This window comes from Bombina bombina, chromosome 5 (genome assembly GCF_027579735.1).
Source record: "Bombina bombina isolate aBomBom1 chromosome 5, aBomBom1.pri, whole genome shotgun sequence".
NCBI classification, from domain to species: domain Eukaryota; kingdom Metazoa; phylum Chordata; class Amphibia; order Anura; family Bombinatoridae; genus Bombina; species Bombina bombina.
Window position 1 is genome coordinate 544,159,524 of NC_069503.1, and position 22,909 is coordinate 544,182,432.

Here is a 22,909-nt window from a genome sequence, read left to right on the forward strand (position 1 = left end):
TACTAGACCATACAATTAATATAAATATCTGAATTCTTTTATTTAGTTAATATCCATAAACATATTGAAGTATATTTGCAATAAAAGGAAATGAAACAAAATGTATATGCGTTAAAACCAACTCTTAAGATATGCTATCCTTCTTACAAAACCCAGAAAAATATACCTTCACAATTCAGCCTTTTATTTATTTAACACAATGGGACTAAAAACCTTTAACATCCAAGCAATACAATTCTAAACAGTGTTTATAAAACAATAGGATAATATATATTCTGCTATTTAATTGCAATTTATCCTAATACAAAATTAACTGACAATATCAGAACTTGTATAGATGAGTTACTTAGCCAATCAGACGCAGATTTAAACAATATATGTATATAGGCTGTGAAATGCTAACTTGAGAAAAACACACTGCTTCTTTAAATCTATTAAATACAAATTAACTATGCATATAACTTATCTTACAAAACCTTGAATACGTTACCAAAGTAAAAAGCAGTCGATATCCGATGTTCCTTGGTAGGAATTATTTTACCTCAGATCACCAATAAGTGTATATCGCAATCAATGAGAAGGGTAGATTCGCTTTGCTCAAGTAAAGTGGTATCTCACACCAGCGGGAACCAGTTACAAGTTTTAGCTTCAGCAGAAAATCTGTCTTTCTCTCCATTGCATTCACTTTTTATTTGGTTTTCCCATCACTGGTAAATTGTGGGTGGCCCTGCGGGAGCTGACCTTCCCATTGGTTATCTGGGAAGTCTAAATCGGATTGGCCCTTGGAAATTTCATTTTTAACAGCCAGAGAGAACCTTCTGGCTGTAGTTCTCGCAACATAACACCAGGTGGCAGCACAAACAGACACAGCAACATTTGAAACAACTTAAGTCAGTATTTCTATGAAATGGTTATTAATTTTATCATAATTTACTGCGACAACTATTCATAATATTTGTTTTGGATAAGTTATATCTTAATGAATTTTCTGATCATTTTGATATGAAACATCACATATCTAACATTATATTAAAATAATTTATATTTCATTTAGCCTAATAGAAAATTTATATCTCAGTCATATCACATCAAAGTAACTTCCATATTTTCATCTCACTATATTTTAAAAGATGTATGTGAAACTTTATAAACATTTATTTGTATGTTTATATGATATGACTTAATTCATTTCATGCGGCATTCCGTCTCTTTCTAAGATTGATGCTCATGACCAATGGTTGTCTGCAATAAAAATAGAAATAATTATTAGAGATGATCCAATCATTAGTTTGTGTATGGTCCATAAGTATTTATTTATATTCTTAAAAACACAGAGGCTAAGTAAGATCTTTTGTGTTTTCAAAACATATATATCATTTCTATGTATATCTGAATTTATCTGTCTGAAAAATATAAGCAAAACAGAGGTTATTACACATTTTTGACTGACTAAAACAGTTACCTCCCAAGCTTAGCAAATACCCATGTAATAATAATATAGAATTAGACAATTTCCCAAATTTCTATATTTAATACATTCTGGGGCATGTATTTAAACAGAGAGAGAGAAAAAAAAAATGTTTATTTGCTGTCTGCTTACGTGAACTTCCAGAGTCACACCTTAGCATTTGTCTGTGTTTCCCAAGGCCTTTATTGCTCCACATGGGGTCAATCCATGAGGAGTTGTAAGAGTCTTTAAAACAGCATATTTCCTGTTTAGCCAGCAGTGCAGATGTGTATTTAAAAATTAACACCATGTGCATAAAAGCTGTATCTCCATGATTTTGATCAGTTCCAAAAGGGTAATTCAGACATTTCGTCTCCATATATTTGCCTGTATCCTGAAACTATGTTATATTTTAGTTCCTTGCTAAATTACACAATTGCATAATTTAACATATTGAGTGTGTGAGATCTCCCAGAGATAATCCTCTGTTCTCCTTTCAACCAAGAATGTCTCCTGTGCAATTGGAGTGGGGGAGATCTAATCCTTTGTCCTACAGACCATGTTTATATCCACAGATCTATCAAAAAAAGACAAATATACCTCTATATATTATTTAATAATATTTCAAATACCTTGACATAAATCCCCCTTTCCAATTCAAAAACATGTAGGACACATGTATTTGAATTGGATCAAAGTTAGTGGTATTTGGTGAGGATGTTGACCGTACACATCATGGACAGTCTTCTATGTAGATAGTCTGTCAATTTCGAGCCTTCATGTTTATCAGTTAGGCATCTTTAAACTACAGTATGTCTTTAGTTCATTTGGGGATATGACACTTCATTCTCCCTCTATGACTTGTAGTTGGGACCTCGGATGACACGCTCGCAATTGATTGATATGGACCCATTTATCTATGAAACTTTCATTTTTGGGGATCCGTATTTTATAGGCCACTGGAGATATTTTGTCAGTAATGACGAAAGGACCTTTCCATGAGGGAAGAAATTTCTTCTCCCTAACCTGATCTCTTCCAAAGTTATAAAGATAAACTTTATCATTTATTTCATATTCCTTTTTGGACGTTTTGAGATCATAATAGGTTTTAGTGGCAGTTGCGGCTCTTTCTAAATTCCTTTGAGCAAATGCAAAGGCATATTGCAGGTGCTTTCTTAAGTTCTCCACATATTGATGTGTATTAGCAGCGTTTATCAAATTTTGGTCTGATGTACGGTACAGTAGATGCTGAGGTAGAACCATTCTTCTACCTGTCATCAGTTCAAAAGGTGACATTTTGGTAGCACTACTTGGAGTTGCTCTTAATGCCATTAAGACTAGAGGTAGTTTTACATCCCAGTCTTTACCTGTTTCACTCACAAACTTTTTGAGGATTTTAACAATGGACTGGTTGTAACGCTCTACACCACCACTTGAGGCAGCTCTATAAGCAATATGGAGCTTTCTTTTAACCCCTAGTATTTTCCACATTTTTGTCATCACTTCGCTAGTGAAGTGGGTCCCCCGATCTGATTCGATTCTTTGGGGCAAACCAAATCTGGAAAATACATGGTTGATGAGCAATGCTGCACATGTTTCAGCACTATTGTTAGGTGCACTAATGCACTCTACCCATTTAGTGAACAGGCATGTCACGGTTAACATGTATTTGTTACCTCTTGATGATCTTGTTACTGGGCCAATAAAATCAATTTGTATATCTGACCATGGCATTACCATCCCCCTTTTCTGCAATGGCGCTCTATGCGTTGGTGCAGTGGGTTGGAACTGTGGACAGATTAAACACCCTTGACAGTAGGTTTGAACATCTTTCAACATGTGTGGCCAAAAAGCATAATCACGCAATATTTCATACGTGAGTTTGGCACCCCGATGACCAGATGTGGGAGCATCATGGGCATGTTGAAGCATTAGACCTCTGAACTTGGTGGGTACTACCCACTGCTGGATGCCAGTTTTGGAGGTTCTAATTAATAAACCATCCTGTAACTTGAATTGTGATCGGGATTTCATTAAGATTCTAAGATCTTCTTTGCCAATGCAATCATCTTTTGAGATGGGGTTGCTTTCAGGATCTTCTATGTGTTTATAGAAGATGCCTACAATGGGGTCTTCTTTTTGACTAGTGATCAGGTCCTCACTAGGAGAATCCTGACTCCATTGTACCAAGTTAGGCTCACTCTGTTGTTTTGCCTGGTTTCTGGTAATGGCTTCTACCTGAATTGCACCCATTAAGTGGTCAATATTAAGGAGTTCTCCAGTTATGGCTCCTTGTTTGGCTAATGAATCCGCAAGGTCATTGCCTTCCTTATCAGCACCTAGAACTCTGGAATGACCCTTGGTCTTTTTCCAGTGTATGGTTAAATCATTGGATACTACCAGATTATCAATCTCGCAGAACAATTTGCCATGCTTGACTGGTTTGTGATTGCTTTTCTGCATGCCATTTCTTTTCCAAGTTGGCAGGTATTCAACAAAGCTGTCACGCACATAATTTGAGTCAGTTATGATCACAAATTCATTAATACTATGTTCAATAGCCATTTCAATGGTTTTGAAAACAGCAGTTAGTTCTGCAACCTGACTTGATCTTGGTCCAATGTTGAAACCTATAGATATATTTGGGAATCCATTTGCCCCAGTTATACCAATGCCAGCGACTAATCTGTGCTCATTATCAATAGTGGCATGGTAAGAACAACCATCAACATATACCCAAGGTAATGTTTGACAATGGTCCTCATTGTACATTTTATATGGGGAAAGCAATTGTTCCTCCAGAAAATCATCTTCTGATAATTCTTCCCCAGGATTTCTAGCAGTACAGTCGTGGAGCTCAGCAAGCCCTTGTGCGACTGGATTCTTTTTATTCTGCTTGTAGCGAATTTCTAAGGGCCAGCCTTGTAAGGAAAGAGTCCACGCTGTTATGCGGCTATTAGACAAATTCCCATCTCTTATTTTCTCACTTTGCAAATATAGCAAAGGCTGGTGGGCCGTTTCCACAATAATTTTCTCGCCCTGTATATAGCTGCGGAAATTTTGTAGAGCCCATACAGTAGATAAGAGGGCTTTTTCGCAATCGCTAAATTTTATTTCTACTGGGGATAGATTTTTGCTCGCATAAGCAATGGCTTTGTTCAAATTATCATGCTTTTGGTATAACACAGCACTCATGCTTATATCTGTGTAACCTGTCTCTAAGAAGAAAGGTTTACCACCTTCAGGGTACGCTAAGCAAGGTGCTTGAGTGAGTTTTCTCTTCAGCTCTCTGATGGCTGTCTCTTGAGACTCACTCCAGTGCCATTTCACATCTTTCTTTAGAAGAAGTAGTAGTGGTTTAGCTAATTCCGCATAATTATCAATGAATTTGCGAGAATAATTCGTCATACCCAGGAATGATCTCAATTCCTTTAAGTTAGTTGGGTTTTTAGAATTCACTATAGCTTCCACCTTTTTCTTCTGGGGATTTAATCCGTCAGAGGTAACTTCATGTCCCAAGAAGTTTACACGAGTGCGGCACCATTGAGCTTTTTGCAGGGATAATTTGACACCTGCCCTTTTAAGTTGGCTGAGGACGTGTTTAAGTTCTGTGATGTGTTTTTCAAAGTCTGTGCTTTTGATTAAAACATCATCAACATAAGATAAGGTCCCCCTTTCCAGTGCGTCAGGCATAGCCTTATGCATGAATACAGCAAATTCATGTCCAGAATTTACGTATCCAAATGGAAGTCTCTGGAATGCATATTGGACCTTTTGGAAAGAGAATGCCAGCTTATACTGGTCCTCCTCATGTACCTTTATGGTCCAATATCCCTGTGCACAATCAATGGCAGTGAATATTTTGGATCCCTGCATTTGTGCTAGGCACTGGTCAATGTATGGTACAGGCCAGCCAGACATGTATACTCGTTTGTTTAGCTGTCTTAAGTCAGCACACAAACGCCATTGTCCATTGGGCTTAAGGACACCTAGAATAGGATTATTATAAGAGCTGTGCACCTGTCTGATAATACCTCTTTCTTCCAAATTCCTTATGATCTCTGCAAGAGAATCATATGAGGCTAAGGGAAGTCTGTATTGTTTGACAAATACAGGTGGCGCATTAGGATCTGTTTGTATCCTTGCAATGTGCAAGTCTGTGGTACCACAGTCATAAGAATCCTTAGCGAAAATATCCTTGTATTCCATTAGGAGTTCTCGCAGCTGTTGGCGTTCATCATCGCTGGAACAGCCATTAGCTAAGGATATTTGCTCTTCGACTATTTGCTGAAATCCTGGAAAGATTTCAGGCTGTCCTATTTCATAGGCTTCTTCCAGTCTAGAGGTGAGATCCCATTGATTATAATTTACATTGCTCCCATGATTCTGGGTATTGGGGTAATCTTGCTGTTTGATTGGCTGATCAAACACTAGAGAGGCTTCTTCAATTTTACAGATGCCTTCCTCTGAGCTGAAGGGATAAATAGATTGAACATTAAATAGACCCTCTGGCATGGATGCAAAGGATTGTTCTATTAATTGTTCTTCAGTTAGGTATCCTTCAGGTATTAGCCCAATTACATTATTCTGGAATCCAAAAGTGTAATAACTTGATTCCAGTGCATATCCTATGGTAGTTCCCTTGGATAATGTTATATCCTGTGGGGTCATGTTATGCACAATAATATTTATTGGAACAGTTCCAATATTCACCATAGGAGTGTAGGTTACTGAGACACCCAGATTTTGCATTCTATGAGAGAGGCAAATCAGTGTTTCAGAAGTTTTTAATTTCTGACCTCTCTTTACCTGTAAGGGTAAAAGAAATTTATCAGCCCCAGCAGGAATTATAACATCGCTAGATACCTGCATATTCACAGCATATGGCAATTGCTGGTTTGATTTCAGGGCTGCATTTTCATCCTGAAATACTTCAGGGTCCCCCTTTAACCTGCTCCAAAGGCAAGAGTTAATCAAATCTATTTGTATGGCATATCTATGTAAAATATCATTGCCAATGTATATTTGATTATGGGGAGTATTTAAAACTAAAAACAGGTGCTTCACTGACTTATTTCCTGTAGAGATAGATAATAAGCACTTAGCTGTGATGTTATAGCTTTCAGACCTGTTATCCAGGTTGTGGACACAGTGGTCTTGGGGAGAAAGATATTTAATCACTTTAGGTTCAGCTATCTGCGCTAATAAACCTTGGCTTATATAGCTAGCTTCCTGTTTTAAGTTTATTTTAGCATACTTGGTTTTACCAAGGTCATGTACTTGTATAGGGATAAATAGATCCTCTTTAACTCTCTCAATCCCTGTGAGGTATTGAGCATGGTCTCCCCCTTTAGGGATTTTAGGATCCCCCTTGTGGAGTGATATGGTTAATACATCGCCATCTAGGGAAATATTTGCTATCTTTCCAGGCGATATTTTAAAAGTATTACCATCAGAGCCACTAAAAGGAGTCTGATCATCTATTTGTAGAATAGTGATTTCAGGTGTAGAGTTATTCCTGAAATGAATCTCCACAGCATCTGGTTTCTCTTCCACCACGTGACAGCTATGTCGGGCGCGAGATATACCAGATTTTTCATAATTGATAGGCCGTTTAACTTGCGACCAAATTACATTATTTATGCAATCAATTATGGTGCTTAATCGTTTCAGGAGATCACTACCAATAATTAAACGATCAGTTGGCAGATCCACTATAATGACGGGGTGTCTTATGACCCTGTTCCCCAATTTAAATTTTAACCAGGCAGTACCGTAGACTTTTAGGGAGTCACCCCCAACACCTATTAGAGAACCGTCAAATTCTCTTATTTTGGGTTTGTGGGGTGTTAGCTCATTTAGCTGTGTGTAGTACCTGTGGGATAAGATAGTTGCCTGTGACCCAGTGTCAATTAATCCCCTGATAGGGTTGGAGACTGAATCTTGCAGCTCAACTAGTACATAATATCTTCCTACAGTTTCTATCATTTCACACATAAAATTTGCATTCTTGTACATCTGTGGGCTTCGCCACATTTTACCTGGATCCGCTGTGTCATTCGATGCAGAGGAAATTTCATACCTACCTGTTTCCTCTATGACAGGGTTGGTTGGATTCTTTTGTACTGCATCTGTGGAGATAAGGTTAGGGAGAGCTGCAAGGGAAGAGATTTGTTAACTTTTCCCGGATGAGGTTGCTTGTCATCACGGCCAAATCGTCCGTTTCCGGTCTGTGGGGAGATAACATGATTAGTATCATTGATATTTATTACTACATTTTGTATATCTCTCCCCTCCCCTTCAGGTGATACTGCAGTATTTATGACTGTGCCTGTGGTCCACTGCTGACCACTGGCTGTACCCCTAAAAAAGTATTGTTCGGTTGCTGAGCCGTAGATTTTTGACTCATATTAGCGATTTGTTCGCTCAACCGATTTAATTGGGTAAACAGCATATCTACCTGATTGTACAAGTTACCTCTACCCCTGGGCCTATCTCTTGGTGCCCCATTGTACTGATTCCTGGACCATTGCGTTCCCTCAGAATCAGGGCCACTATTTCTATTCTGGCGTGGTTGCCCCTGGGGTCCAGCTGGTTCAGCGTTAGTACTTTGGGGAGCATTATATACCTGGGGTGTCTGGTTACCCTGAGAATATCTTCGCCGTCTATTGTATCTACCCTTGCGCGGATACCAATTATTTGGTGAGTATTCTCTTTGTGAGTAATTATTCACCTGATTATGTCCCCCACTTTGGTTATAGTCTCCCTGCACCTCAACCTGTGTAGGGGGAGGGGTAGAATTAAACCTCTGTGGAGATGGCCTGTTTTGACTGGCCACCTCTGCATAAGTTCTGTTTTTAGACTCCAAATTGAGGGGTTTAGGTGACACCCTAGTTTCTGCTACAATTTTGGGTTTTGATTCCTTTTTCACCCCCTGTTCACTGGACTGCTGAATAGAGTATAATTTTGTACTCTCTTTGATCAGCCATTCCAATGAGCAGTCCTCATCAAAATCTCTAGCTAAGTTGATTTTGATGGGTGTAGGCAGGGCTTCAAAAAATAAATTTACAAATTCTGAGCCGTCAAATTTGGGATTATCTTCAGCCATACTGTACGCATTTTTCAATATAGAAAGGAATTCGATTGGACTCTGATTCGCACGACACTTTAAACCATATACCGCTATCTTCGCGGCAGTTTTAGTGCGATATTGCCCGAATTCTTTTCTGCATTGTCATTTTACCCCATTCCAGGAATGAATATTCATATCCTTTAGTGAGGCAAAGAATTTGTGATGCTTACTGTCAAATACCCAAGGTAGAAATTCAATTTTCAATTTCTCACTTGTAACATTCATTATAGCTAACGCATTTTCAAAAGCCTGTAAATGATCAATTACAGATGTTGTTCCCTTATTGGAGAATATAGGTACTGCGCGTTGTACGAAAGTGATTATTTTATGGGAATCATAGACTTTATCAGACTTATTTTGGGATTCTCTGTTAGAGTTTCCCTCCCCCGCATCAGCTGCGCTACAGCTGTCCTCTGGATTTACATCCTGAGGGGATTGTCTATTTGGGAAATCTACTTCTGACCCGTTAGGGGTCATTTGTCTATGTTGTTCTATATATTTTCGTACCTCGTCCCTGACGTGTTCGCTAAAGGAGTTAGCATTATCTGTATTATTCTCATTGCTAATATAGGGGTTTTCATTATGGCGATATGACCTTTTTAAATCGCTTAATTCTCTCTGGCTTTGCGCAAGCTGTTTATTTAAATCTTGTATTTGCGCGATTAAGTCCATATTGTGCTTATCTAAGGTGGCTAGGTTTTGGGCAAATTCATCCATTTTATTTTTGGCTATTTTTAAACCCTCTTCGCGTCTGCGCGAGGAACGAATACTATTTTCTAGCTCCTGTATTTGCAATCGTTTGTCTGTGACACAAAACGACATTTCGTCAATTATGCATATAAAAAGGGGCAAAGATTTTAGTATTAGTTCTTCTCGCTTTTTGGGATCTTTGCATTGATTAATCATTAATAACTCCTGGAAGAATTCATTCTCCTCATTCCACATATTATTATTAACGGTAATATTTTTAGCCCTAGTTTCAAGCATATCCACAAAATCATTTAATTCACCAGCAATATTTAACTTCCCTTTAATGTAACTTAAGATATCTTTCTTAAGGACCTGACCTTTAGTAATGGGTATGGTTATGGGACCAATTTCATTGCTATGTATAGAATTAAATGAGTCACTTCTGGCTACAGACATTATTATATTGGTTTAGTACTTAGTTAAACTAAAACGCTAATACAATTTTTGCCAATAAAAAGAGAGAAGGAAAATTTTTATATTTAAAAAAAAAAAAAATATTATTAATTTTGAAATATGAAAAATTAATATTCCGAAATATGAAAAATTAATATTTTTGATTAACTTTGAAAATATGAAAAATTAATATTTTTGACTAATTTTGAAATATGAAAAATTAATATTTTTATTAATTTTTCAAAATTAATCTTTAATAATATTTCAAGATATTAATGTCAATCTCGAAATATGAAAATTAATATTTCAACTTTTCAAAAAAAAAATATATCTTCAAAATATTAATATCGAAATATGATTTTTTTTTTTTTTTTTTCTATTTTATAATAATTTCTGTTTATTTACAAATATATTATATCAATTATGATGGATATTATTAAATCTCATGCAATGCCTCCAATTATTATGTCAGTATATTTATGAAAATCTTAGTAGTGCTATCCAAATAATATATATAAGTTTATGGCAGGGTTATAAACACAATACAAAGAAGTAGAAACCCTTATCAACCATGCACCTACTAGACCATACAATTAATATAAATATCTGAATTCTTTTATTTAGTTAATATCCATAAACATATTGAAGTATATTTGCAATAAAAGGAAATGAAACAAAATGTATATGCGTTAAAACCAACTCTTAAGATATGCTATCCTTCTTACAAAACCCAGAAAAATATACCTTCACAATTCAGCCTTTTATTTATTTAACACAATGGGACTAAAAACCTTTAACATCCAAGCAATACAATTCTAAACAGTGTTTATAAAACAATAGGATAATATATATTCTGCTATTTAATTGCAATTTATCCTAATACAAAATTAACTGACAATATCAGAACTTGTATAGATGAGTTACTTAGCCAATCAGACGCAGATTTAAACAATATATGTATATAGGCTGTGAAATGCTAACTTGAGAAAAACACACTGCTTCTTTAAATCTATTAAATACAAATTAACTATGCATATAACTTATCTTACAAAACCTTGAATACGTTACCAAAGTAAAAAGCAGTCGATATCCGATGTTCCTTGGTAGGAATTATTTTACCTCAGATCACCAATAAGTGTATATCGCAATCAATGAGAAGGGTAGATTCGCTTTGCTCAAGTAAAGTGGTATCTCACACCAGCGGGAACCAGTTACAAGTTTTAGCTTCAGCAGAAAATCTGTCTTTCTCTCCATTGCATTCACTTTTTATTTGGTTTTCCCATCACTGGTAAATTGTGGGTGGCCCTGCGGGAGCTGACCTTCCCATTGGTTATCTGGGAAGTCTAAATCGGATTGGCCCTTGGAAATTTCATTTTTAACAGCCAGAGAGAACCTTCTAGCTGTAGTTCTCGCAACATAACACCAGGTGGCAGCACAAACAGACACAGCAACATTTGAAACAACTTAAGTCAGTATTTCTATGAAATGGTTATTAATTTTATCATAATTTACTGCGACAACTATTCATAATATTTGTTTTGGATAAGTTATATCTTAATGAATTTTCTGATCATTTTGATATGAAACATCACATATCTAACATTATATTAAAATAATTTATATTTCATTTAGCCTAATAGAAAATTTATATCTCAGTCATATCACATCAAAGTAACTTCCATATTTTCATCTCACTATATTTTAAAAGATGTATGTGAAACTTTATAAACATTTATTTGTATGTTTATATGATATGACTTAATTCATTTCATGCGGCATTCCGTCTCTTTCTAAGATTGATGCTCATGACCAATGGTTGTCTGCAATAAAAATAGAAATAATTATTAGAGATGATCCAATCATTAGTTTGTGTATGGTCCATAAGTATTTATTTATATTCTTAAAAACACAGAGGCTAAGTAAGATCTTTTGTGTTTTCAAAACATATATATCATTTCTATGTATATCTGAATTTATCTGTCTGAAAAATATAAGCAAAACAGAGGTTATTACACATTTTTGACTGACTAAAACAGTTACCTCCCAAGCTTAGCAAATACCCATGTAATAATAATATAGAATTAGACAATTTCCCAAATTTCTATATTTAATACATTCTGGGGCATGTATTTAAACAGAGAGAGAGAAAAAAAAATGTTTATTTGCTGTCTGCTTACGTGAACTTCCAGAGTCACACCTTAGCATTTGTCTGTGTTTCCCAAGGCCTTTATTGCTCCACATGGGGTCAATCCATGAGGAGTTGTAAGAGTCTTTAAAACAGCATATTTCCTGTTTAGCCAGCAGTGCAGATGTGTATTTAAAAATTAACACCATGTGCATAAAAGCTGTCTCTCCATGATTTTGATCAGTTCCAAAAGGGTAATTCAGACATTTCGTCTCCATATATTTGCCTGTATCCTGAAACTATGTTATATTTTAGTTCCTTGCTAAATTATACAATTGCATAATTTAACATATTGAGTGTGTGAGATCTCCCAGAGATAATCCTCTGTTCTCCTTTCAGCCAAGAATGTCTCCTGTGCAATTGGAGTGGGGGAGATCTAATCCTTTGTCCTACAGACCATGTTTATATCCACAGATCTATCAAAAAAAGACAAATATACCTCTATATATTATTTAATAATATTTCAAATACCTTGACATAATATATATAAAAAAAGTTTGTTACAGTGTAGTCTCAATATTAGAAGTAGATGCAACCTGTGGAGACAGAGAAAGAGGTGCCTCATAGAGCAGTATCGTCTGGAGTGACAAATAACATAATCGGTCACAGGCTCAGACCAGATGGGTACTCACACAGAGAGCGGCACTTAGAGGGTGCCTAACAGCGCAAGCTGGGACCTCAAGTCGCCCGACAGACAAACCCAAATGATCCGACCATGTGAATACCAAATGCCAATCAGTAGTTTCCAAAGAGTCAGACATAGCAGGGTAGCAGATAGGTGGCCAATCCCAGTGTTGCAAGCTCAACGGCAAAACTCCCAATAGACAATTGAAAACAGGGGTAGATGATAAAGTACTTGCTCTACATACTTCTAATATGTCAAAATTGTATTAAGACACAAATATAAACAGCAACGCGTTTCTCGACCGTATAGGTCATTTCATCAGGCTGTAACTAACACATATAAACTGCTCTACTTATAACACCCCTTTTCCAATCACAGGGAGTTTTTCACACACACCCTCTCATAGGGCCAGGACAAACACACCCACTGGACCTACCACTAAGGCATCTCAATATTGTAGGGGGGGTGTATCGACAACTCAGCTGCGTTAGTGAAAGGTACAACATTCGTAAGATAACAATAGCAAATAGTGATATTATATAATAGTACAATTATTGCATAGATAAAATGTAATACACATTGATAAAATCACAATAAGTCTGCTAGATTACGAGTCTTGCGTTAGCCTTAAAAAGCAGCATTGAGGGGTCCCAATGCTGCTTTTAACGCCCGCTGGTATTACGAGTCTGACAGGTACAGGTATACCACTCACTTTTCTTCTGGGACTCAAGCTTACCGCAAATCCCCTTATGTCAATTGCGTATCCTATCTTTTTAATGGGATTTGTCTAATGCTGGTATTACGAGTCTTGGAAGAAGTGAGCGGTACACCCTCTCCTGTCAAGACTTCTACCGCATTTAAAAGTCAGTAGTTAAGAGTTTTATGGGCTAACGCCGGAACATAAAGCTCTTAACTAAAGTGCTAAAAAGTACACTAACACCCATAAACTACCTATTAACCCCTAAACTGAGCCCCCCCCCACATTAGAAACACTTACCTAAATTCCGATTGGCTGATAGGATTCTATCAGCCAATCGCAATTCAACGGACGCCATCTTGGATGACGTCACTTAAAGGACCAGTCTTTCAGTCGTCGGATGAAGAGGATGCTCCGCGTCGGATGTCTTGAAGATGGACCCACTCCGCTCTGGAAGGATGAAGATAGAAGATACCGCCTGGATGAAGCCTTCTGCCGGTCTGGATGTCCTCTTCTGGCCGTATAGGATGAAGACTTCGGACACTCTGGAGGACCACTTGTGCCCGGCTGGGTGAAGACGGCTCAAGGTAGGGAGATCTTCAAGGGGGTAGTGTAAGGTTTTTTTAAGGGGGGATTGGGTGTGTGGGTGGTGGGTTTTAATGTTGGGGGGGTATTGTATTTTTTTTACAGGTGAAAGAGCTGATTACTTTGGGGCAATGCCCTGCAAAAGGCCCTTTTAAGGGCTATTTGTAATTTAGTATAGGGTAGGGAATTTTATTATTTTGGGGGCTTTTTTATTTTATTAGGGGGATTAGATTAGGTGTAATTAGTTTAAAATTCTTGTAATTCTTTTTTTTCTTTCTGTAATTTAGTGGTTTTTTTTCTTTTCGTAATTTAGTTTATTTAATTTAATTGTAATTAATTGTAGGTAGTTTAGGTAATTAGTTTAATTATAGTGTAGTGTTAGGTATAATTGTAACTTAGGTTAGGGTTTATTTTACAGGTCAATTTGTACTTATTTTAGCTAGGTAGTTATTAAATAGTTAATAACTATTTAATAACTATTGTACCTAGTTAAAATAAATACAAACTTGCCTGTAAAATAAAAATAAATCCTAAGCTAGATACAATGTATCTATTAGTTATATTGTAGCTACCTTAGGGTTTATTTTATAGGTAAGTATTTAGTTTTAAATAGGAATAATTTATTTAATTGCGACAATTAATTTGCCTTTACATATACTCCAATGTATACTGTTTTTATAACAATTTCTCTATATGTCAGGTATATAGATTGTCCTAATGGGCAAATGTTTAACCTCTCTCCATGCCTGACAAGTATACATTTGACTATGTGCAGTTATCAATTTGGACCATCTTTTTACGCATTTTTAGTCTTACATATGTATTTTAGTTTCAAGTGTCTTCCACGTTTGCAGTCTGCAAATACTGATTGTGATTTTGTCAATGTGTATTAAATTTTATTTATGCAATAATTGTACTATTATATAATATCGCTATTTGCTATTGTTATCTTACGAATGTTGTACCTTTCACTAACACAGCTGAGTTGTCGACACACACCCCCTACGATATTGAGATGCCTTATTGGTTGGTCCAGTGGGTGTGTTTGTCCGGCCCTATGAGAGGGTGTGTGTGAAAAACTCCCTGTGATTGGCGAAGGGGTGTTATAAGTAGATAAACAAAGAGGAAAGACATTTCTTGTGTCTCACTCTCCCCTGCCTTGTACTTGACATTTTGTACCTTTTTTCTTAAGCGTACTATAGAGCGGATGTAACTGTTTACTTTTTAATCAAGTTTAATAAAGCATTATAGTTTTATGGAACCCCAATGTAGTGCCTGCTTTTCCTCTTCGTTTATGCACTTGTATAGTGGCTGGGTTTCGCCACTGCTACGGCACTCCGTTGGCTCTCCATCGGAAGACTGCATTGAAACCGGCATCACTTCCGGTTACCTCGCCAGGTCTGTGGTCGCTGCTAGGAACGCCGGATGGGAACACGCCCCCCACAGACCACGCTGTGTTGAGCGTGGTAGAGAATGGCGGACTGCTTGTACTGCTTGATGACTGCTAAACAAGCTTTAGAAAGTAAGCCACCTTATCTGTTATATTGAATTCACTGCCATATTAAGTTATTTCAATGCCTTGTGAGATAAAAATGCTGTGTGCTGAAGAGGGCTTATTGAACAATAGGCTGATTTTACTAACGTTCCATAGCCACTTACTATACTGTCACTGTTTCACAATAACATCTCACAATAGATGTATGTACCCTACACATATTTTATATTATTGTTGGTTATACACAGAAGTGTAATTGTTTTGTTGAAATACATCTCCTATTGATTTGTTTTGATGTATTTTGATTGGCTGAAATTCGATGGGGGAGTGGTTTGGTTAGGTATATAACACTGTGTGTATCACATTTTGGGTTGTCTGAAGAAGGGGTGAATGCCCCGAAACGTCACTGCCTAATAAATAGGTTGCTGTGCTTAAATCCAGTGAGTGCTTATTACTTGTCCAGATTATATACATACATATATATATAAACACATACACACACATACACAAACACAAAGATGGAACAATTATTTCTACAGAGGAGATTGTTTCCTAAATCCATAGAGTATGTTTTAGTTATTGATGGGAATGAGGGTCAATAAACACTGAGATTTTAATATAGAATATTTAGTTATACATAGCTCTAAAGGTTGTGGCTTTTTAAATTATTTACACTGCAAAAGCACTGTATATACTTATCAAGGCTAATCCTGTTACATATATTTTCCTAATTATCTTTAACTGCAAAGCAATGTACTTTATACCAACATAATGACCATGATTATCTTTCTCAACAGCAAACTTAAGCCTGCATTGACTCTTCCTAATGAGGAAAATGGTGGTTAGAGTTGGGCTACTAAATAACAAATGCAGGAAACAATATGTTATTTTTTTAATGTTTAGGCTTGCCTTATATGTTATTTTATAGCAGGGCAATATAAGTGTCTTATAATTACAAGTAGTTTACTGTTCCTTTAAAAAACATGTAGAAAACAATCAAGGCAGAACTTACAAGACGTCTTGACAGCAAAATATGATGTTTTCAACAAGTACTCCAACCATTACATTTATTTTTGTTATATTATAAGAAATATCTATCTATGCTACATGCTGGTTTGACACTAGGTAATTAGACTTCTCCTACCTAATATGCTTTGGATAGCTAAGAACTGGTAGACACTGATGTATTGTGGAAAGAAAAGGTGTTGAGCCTTCGATTATTTTATTGTTGCTGGCTATTTGTTTTTTTTATTTTTATGTATTTTTATTTGAGGTTCCATAAAAGGCATACAAAAATAAAAAAAACAGCAAAGTACAAAGATCTATTTTACAGTATGCATTGTAACGGCTAGATTTAGAGTTTGGCGGCCAAAGTGGTGCGTTAGTTACGCATGCTTTTTTTCTCCCGCACCTTTTAAATACCGCTGGTATTTAGAGTTCACAGAATGGCTGGGTTTTCAGTGCGTTAGGCTCCAAAAAGTGAGCGTAGAGCATAATTTAACGCCACTGCAACTCTAGATACCAGCGGTGCTTACGGACGCGGCCAGCTTAAAAAACGTGCTCGTGCACGATATCCCCATAGAAAACAATGGGACATTGGCTGTTCCGATCAGCCAATAGAATGCGAGCTCAATCTGATTGGCTGATCGGATCAGCCAATCGGATTGAACTTGATTCTGATTGGATGATTCCATCAGCCAATCAGAATTTTCCTACCTTAATTCCGATTGGCTGATAGAATCCTATCAGCCAATCGGAATTCGAGGGACGCCATCTTGGATGATGTCCCTTAAAGGAACTGTCATTCGTCGGGAAGTCGTCGGAAGAAGAAGATGGGTCCGCGGTGGAGGTCTTCAAGATGGAGCCGGTCCTCATCGGATGAAGATAGAAGATGCCGCTTCGAAGAAGATGGTTGCCGGTCCGGATCTACTCTTCTTCCCGGATAGGATGAAGACTTTGGAGCCTCTTCTGGACTTCTTCAGCCGTCGCTTGATAGAAGACTTCAGCCGGATGATGGATATCTAGCCCCCGCTTGGGCTTGGATGAAGATTTCGGAGCCTGGAACGATCGGTGATACCTGGCATGGTGAAGACACGGTAGGAAGATCTTCAGGGGCTTAGTGTTAGGTTTATTTAAGGGGGGTTTGGGTTAGATTAGGGGTATGTGGGTGGTGGGTTGTAATGTTGGTGGGGGGGTATTGTATGTTTTTTTTTACAGGCAAAAGAGCTGAATTCTTTGGGGCATGCCCCGCAAAGGGCCCTTTTAAGGGCTGGTAAGGTAAAAGAGCTTTGAACTTTTGTAATTTAGAATAGGGTAGGGCATTTTTTTATTTTAGGGGTCTTTGTTATTTTATTAGGGGGCTTAGAGTAGGTGTAATTAGTTTAAAATTGTTGTAATTTTTTTCTAATGTTTGTAAATATTTTTTTATTTTTTGTAACTTAGTTCTTTTTTATTTTTTGTACTTTAGTTAGTTTATTTAATTTATTTATTTGTAGGAATTGTATTTAATTTATTTATTGATAGTGTAGTGTTAGGTTTAATTGTAGATAATTGTAGGTAGTTTATTTAATTTATTTATTGATAGTGTAGTGTTAGGTTTAATTGTAACTTAGGTTAGGATTTATTTTACAGGTAATTTTGTAATTATTTTAACTATTTTAGCTATTAAATAGTTCTTAACTATTTAATAGCTATTGTACCTGGTTAAAATAAATACAAAGTTACCTGTAAAATAAATATAAATCCTAAAATAGCTATAATATAATTATAATTTATATTGTAGCTATATTAGGGTTTATTTTACAGGTAAGTATTTAGCTTTAAATAGGAATAATTTATTTAATAAGAGTTAATTTATTTCGTTAGATTTAAATTATATTTAACTTAGGGGGGTGTTAGTGTTAGGGTTAGACTTAGCTTTAGGGGTTAATCCATTTATTACAGTAGCGGCGAGATTCGGTCGGCAGATTAGGGGTTAATAATTGAAGTTAGGTGTCGGCGATGTTAGGGAGGGCAGATTAGGGGTTAATACTATTTATTATAGGGTTATTGAGGCGGGAGTGAGGCAGATTAGGGGTTAATAACTTTATTATAGTAGCGGTGCGGTCCGCTCGGCAGATTAGGGGTTAATAAATATAATATAGGGGTCGGCGGTGTTAGGCGCAGCAGATTAGGGGTACATAGCTATAATGTAGGTGGCAGCGGTGTACGGAGCGGCAGATTAGGGGTTAAAATTTTTTAATAGCGTGGCGGCGATGTGGGGGGGCCCTCGGTTTAGGGGTACATAGGTAGTTTATGGGTGTTAGTGTACTTTAGAGCACAGTAGTTAAGAGCTTTATAAACCGGCGTTAGCCCAGAAAGCTCTTAACTACTGTTTTTTTTCTGCGGCTGGAGTTTTGTCGTTAGATTTCTAACACTCACTTCAGCCACGACTCTAAATACCGGCGTTAGAAAGATCCCATTGAAAAGATAGGATACTTAATTGATGTAAGGTGATCTGCGTTATGGAAAAGTCGCGGCTGGAAAGTGAGCGTTAGACCCTTTAATGACTGGCTCCAAATACCAGAGGGCGGTAAAAACCAGCGTTAGGAGCCTCTAACGCTGGTTTTGACGGCTACCGCCCAACTCTAAATCTAGCCGTAAGAGAATTTTCAGAGACTATTGCACAAGCAGTATGCCAAACAGTGCATCAACCTCCTGAATGACACCCAAGGCCACTTTTGGACCTCGTAACCTTACAGCAATCTTACAGGATGTTATCTTAATCAGAGGAAACCACTCTTGAGTCTCATATGTCTAACCTCATTTTCTATTTTAATAACTATTTAAGCAAAACAAAAAAAAATAGTGAATCTTATTTTTCTCCCTTTATAAGATATATGGCAAAAAATTAATAGTAATAGTAAGCCTTAAACTATAGGAGCGCACTTGAATCCTTAAGAGATGTATGTATGTCTAGATTATATAGGCCATGGACAGTAGTATAAGTAATAATATATGGTTGTCATGGGAGCCTGCGGGGGGGAGATTAGCCTGTATGCAAGGCTCCATCGACGAGATATCAAGGTGAGGTAGTTATCACTTGTGGGGTTTTATTGGAGTATAGGTTCACTTCAGGAAAAGTTAGGCCAGTTTAAATACCGTAAATATTGTCACTGAGAGGATACATGAAAAAGCAGACACAGTGTATGTAAGCTAAACAAAATATAGCCTCGCACAAGTCAGAATATGCTGGCGTGTCTGTATACTTATCCCAAGATTAGACTGTTGAAAATAGATGAACCCCACATACAACTCTGCTGGAGTGTACCCTAAAAGGTATAGTAAGTCCTCAATGGTCTTTGATGCAAGAATGTTAGGGACTTAATTATATATCTAGCTAAAGTAAGCTGGAGTTATTAGGGCTTGTGTACCATATCATATCCTAGATAATCATTCCAGGTTTGGTATTTAAACTATGTCCACTTGCAATGTGATTAAAGTAAAATGGCATATTATATAGAGATAGCAGGAGGTAAGAAAAGAAAAGTGCAAATATTTACATAGACTAATAAAGACATAATTACAGCATAATTGCAAGACAGTATATATATATATATCCAGGAACTAGGCACATTAGACTATTCTGTCCTCATAAACAGTTCTGGAGTTTTAGAGCTTAGATCAGAGATGGGGGCTCCATGAAGAAAAAAAAAAAATAGCGTTGCAACTGAGTGAACACAGTTAACAGTTAGGAACATACAGTGTATGAAGAATTTGCACATATTGAGTTATACTGGTTCTACATATCTTCTAACATTAATTCTGTAGCCAGATTTCTTCGGGCAGCACACATAAACAAACAAAAGGGGGTTCTATTTCCGTGTCTCCTGACAAACAGATTATAGTCTCACTTCCAGGACAGTATATCAAGATATGCTGCTAAAAACACCCCCCGTACAATACAGCAAGGACCCAGAATTTAACTGTTACTGCTGCAAAAAAGGCCAGACCACAGTGGGGCCGCGCGAGGGAGCCACAATTGGGGCTTTATCAGCACATGATAGCCTGTGGTCTCCGATGGTGTTCTCACTAAGCTGCTCAACAGACAACGGCAGTGACTCTGGTTGCTCTACGCATAAATGATACTTTGTTTGATCCCCATCTGCTTGTTTAGATCCCGCTGCAGGCAGTTCTCCCTCATTTTCATATTTCCATGCTGCCGCCATTTGCCTCTCCAATTTCAAAAAATGTTCTAACAGAATAGTACCGATCTCCTCCGGCAGCAATGCGGATTCACGCTCCATTCTGATGGTCTGAGACCATACTTCCAGAATAAGGCTTAGAGATGTAGTAGTTTTTCAGTGTCTGTGCACTGCATACCCGGCTTACAAGATACCGGGTGGGGGTGGGGGGGGTGTTGAGTGCCTCACACTAAGGAGTCTACCCTAAGCCTCAACGCTCCGGATCGGCTGACAGTAGTAGAATTTCCACAATAAACATATCGTTAGGTTACGTTTGAGTAGCTGATTTCAAATGTTTAGTGTTGTAGCTTAGATGATCTTGCTATGCACCGATAATAGGCAGGTTATCAGTGATCTATCTAGAGCAGCCAATATTGCGACCATTCAAGGTGCTGCCCAGAGACACGCCCCCTGTTTCTTTTTAAGTTCCAAAATATAGAATAAACCTGTTATACATAGAAACAATAAACAGTAAAATAAAATAAAAATGTGTATTATATGCACAAAAAGGATATATAGGAAAGTCCAAAAGCAAAAGTTTGCAAATTCCTTGTTATCAATCATTATCTTTTCTCAGAGAGAGAAGAGAGAACAGCACAATAATCATGTTATCACGCTGCGGAGGACAGGGGCGTACATATGCGACCCTGTCCGCCCCAGCTCGTACTCTGGTGGGCTGAATACCGCTGCCGGAATTCAGCATTGCACAAGAATGCAATTTTGTGCTCTTGTGCAACGCCGCCCCCTGCCCCCGCACAGCCAATCAGGCGCGGGCAAGAGCCAATTTCTCTAAGCTATAAACTTGCCCTAGCGTTTGCATGCACATTGAGACCCATCTCGGCTGAAAAGATAACTGGAACTGGAGCTTGGTTAAAATAATTGTTAAAAGGACTTACAATCACTCAGGTAATTAAGAGACAAAATAGATACAACAAACAATGTTCTAACATAATTTTCTATTGTTACATTGTATGCAGTATATATTTGTCCCTTGATTATCGGAGTGATTGTAGGTTTTAAAGGGACAGTCTATTGTTTAAAAAATAGATAATCCCTTTATCACCCATTCCTCAGTTTTGCATAACCAACACTGTTATATTAATATACTTTTTACCTCTGTGATTTACTTGTATCTAATCTTCTGCAGACAGCCCCCTTATCTCAGATCTTTTGACAGACTTGCATGTCAGGCAATAAATGTGTTTACTCTTAAATAACTCCACGGGCGTGAGCATAATGTTGTCTATATGGCTCACATGAACTATCGCCCTCTAGCAGTGAAAAACTGTCAGATGCATTCAGATAAGAGGCGGCTTTCAAGGGCTTAGAAATTAGCATATGAGAATACTTAGGTTAGCTTTCAACTAAGAATACCAAGAGAACAAAGCAAATTTGATAATAAAAGTAAATTGGAAATGTATTTAAAATTACATGCCCTGTCTGCATCATGTCCCTTTAACAATAAATTATTTTCACCAAGCTCTGGTTCCAGTTGTCTTCTCTCTCTCTCCCTAAGGGATCACCATTATTGATAAGAAGGACTTTGCAAGCTTTTGCTTTGGACTTTTCTGTATATCCTTTTTGTGCATAGAATAGATATTTTTATTGTATTTATTTTTGTAACTATGGAAGAAATATTTGAGGCAAGGGGTTGTATTAACTGTTTGAGTGCCTTTGCTATTTATCATATTACTTGTATTGTTTGAGGCTTTATATAGGAAGAGCTACAATGGAAATCAGATTCCAGGAAGAGCCACAAAGGAAATCAGGTCCCAGATTAGGAAATATATTAGCTACATAACTTATAACATCATCTCAGCTCAGCCTTCGCTAGATAGAATTATGAAAAAATTATATTTCTTTTTCTGCAAAGCAATAGAAGTGATTTACCTTCCAGTACAATGTGAGGGACAAATGTAGATCTTTATGAAAAGAGGAAATATAGTTGATTTTAATTTGAATACTATACACAGCAAATTGAATCAGTTCTCAATAAGATGTAATAAACTATCGAAGTGATTCATTTTAGATGTTTATACTTTAACCCTTTGAGTGCTAAGCACTTTCCCACCTGGGTGCTAAGCTATTTTTTTTTTCAGATCCCCAAGACTTACACTGTTGGAAAGGTTAGAACGAAGAAAAATTGATAATAGGAGTAAATTAGAAAGTTGCGTAAAATGGCATGATCTATCTGAATCACGAAAGATTTTTTTTGGGTTCAGTGTCCCTTTAACATTTTTAAGTATAAATAAAGTTGGGCGTGACGTCACCAGGCATAACATGAAGCCCTGGCGATGCCTGTCACTATACAGGTCCGATAGCCGGGGTAGGAGTGGGTGTGAGCCCCCAAGGTGGGAGAGTGCTAGCGACGGCTACGA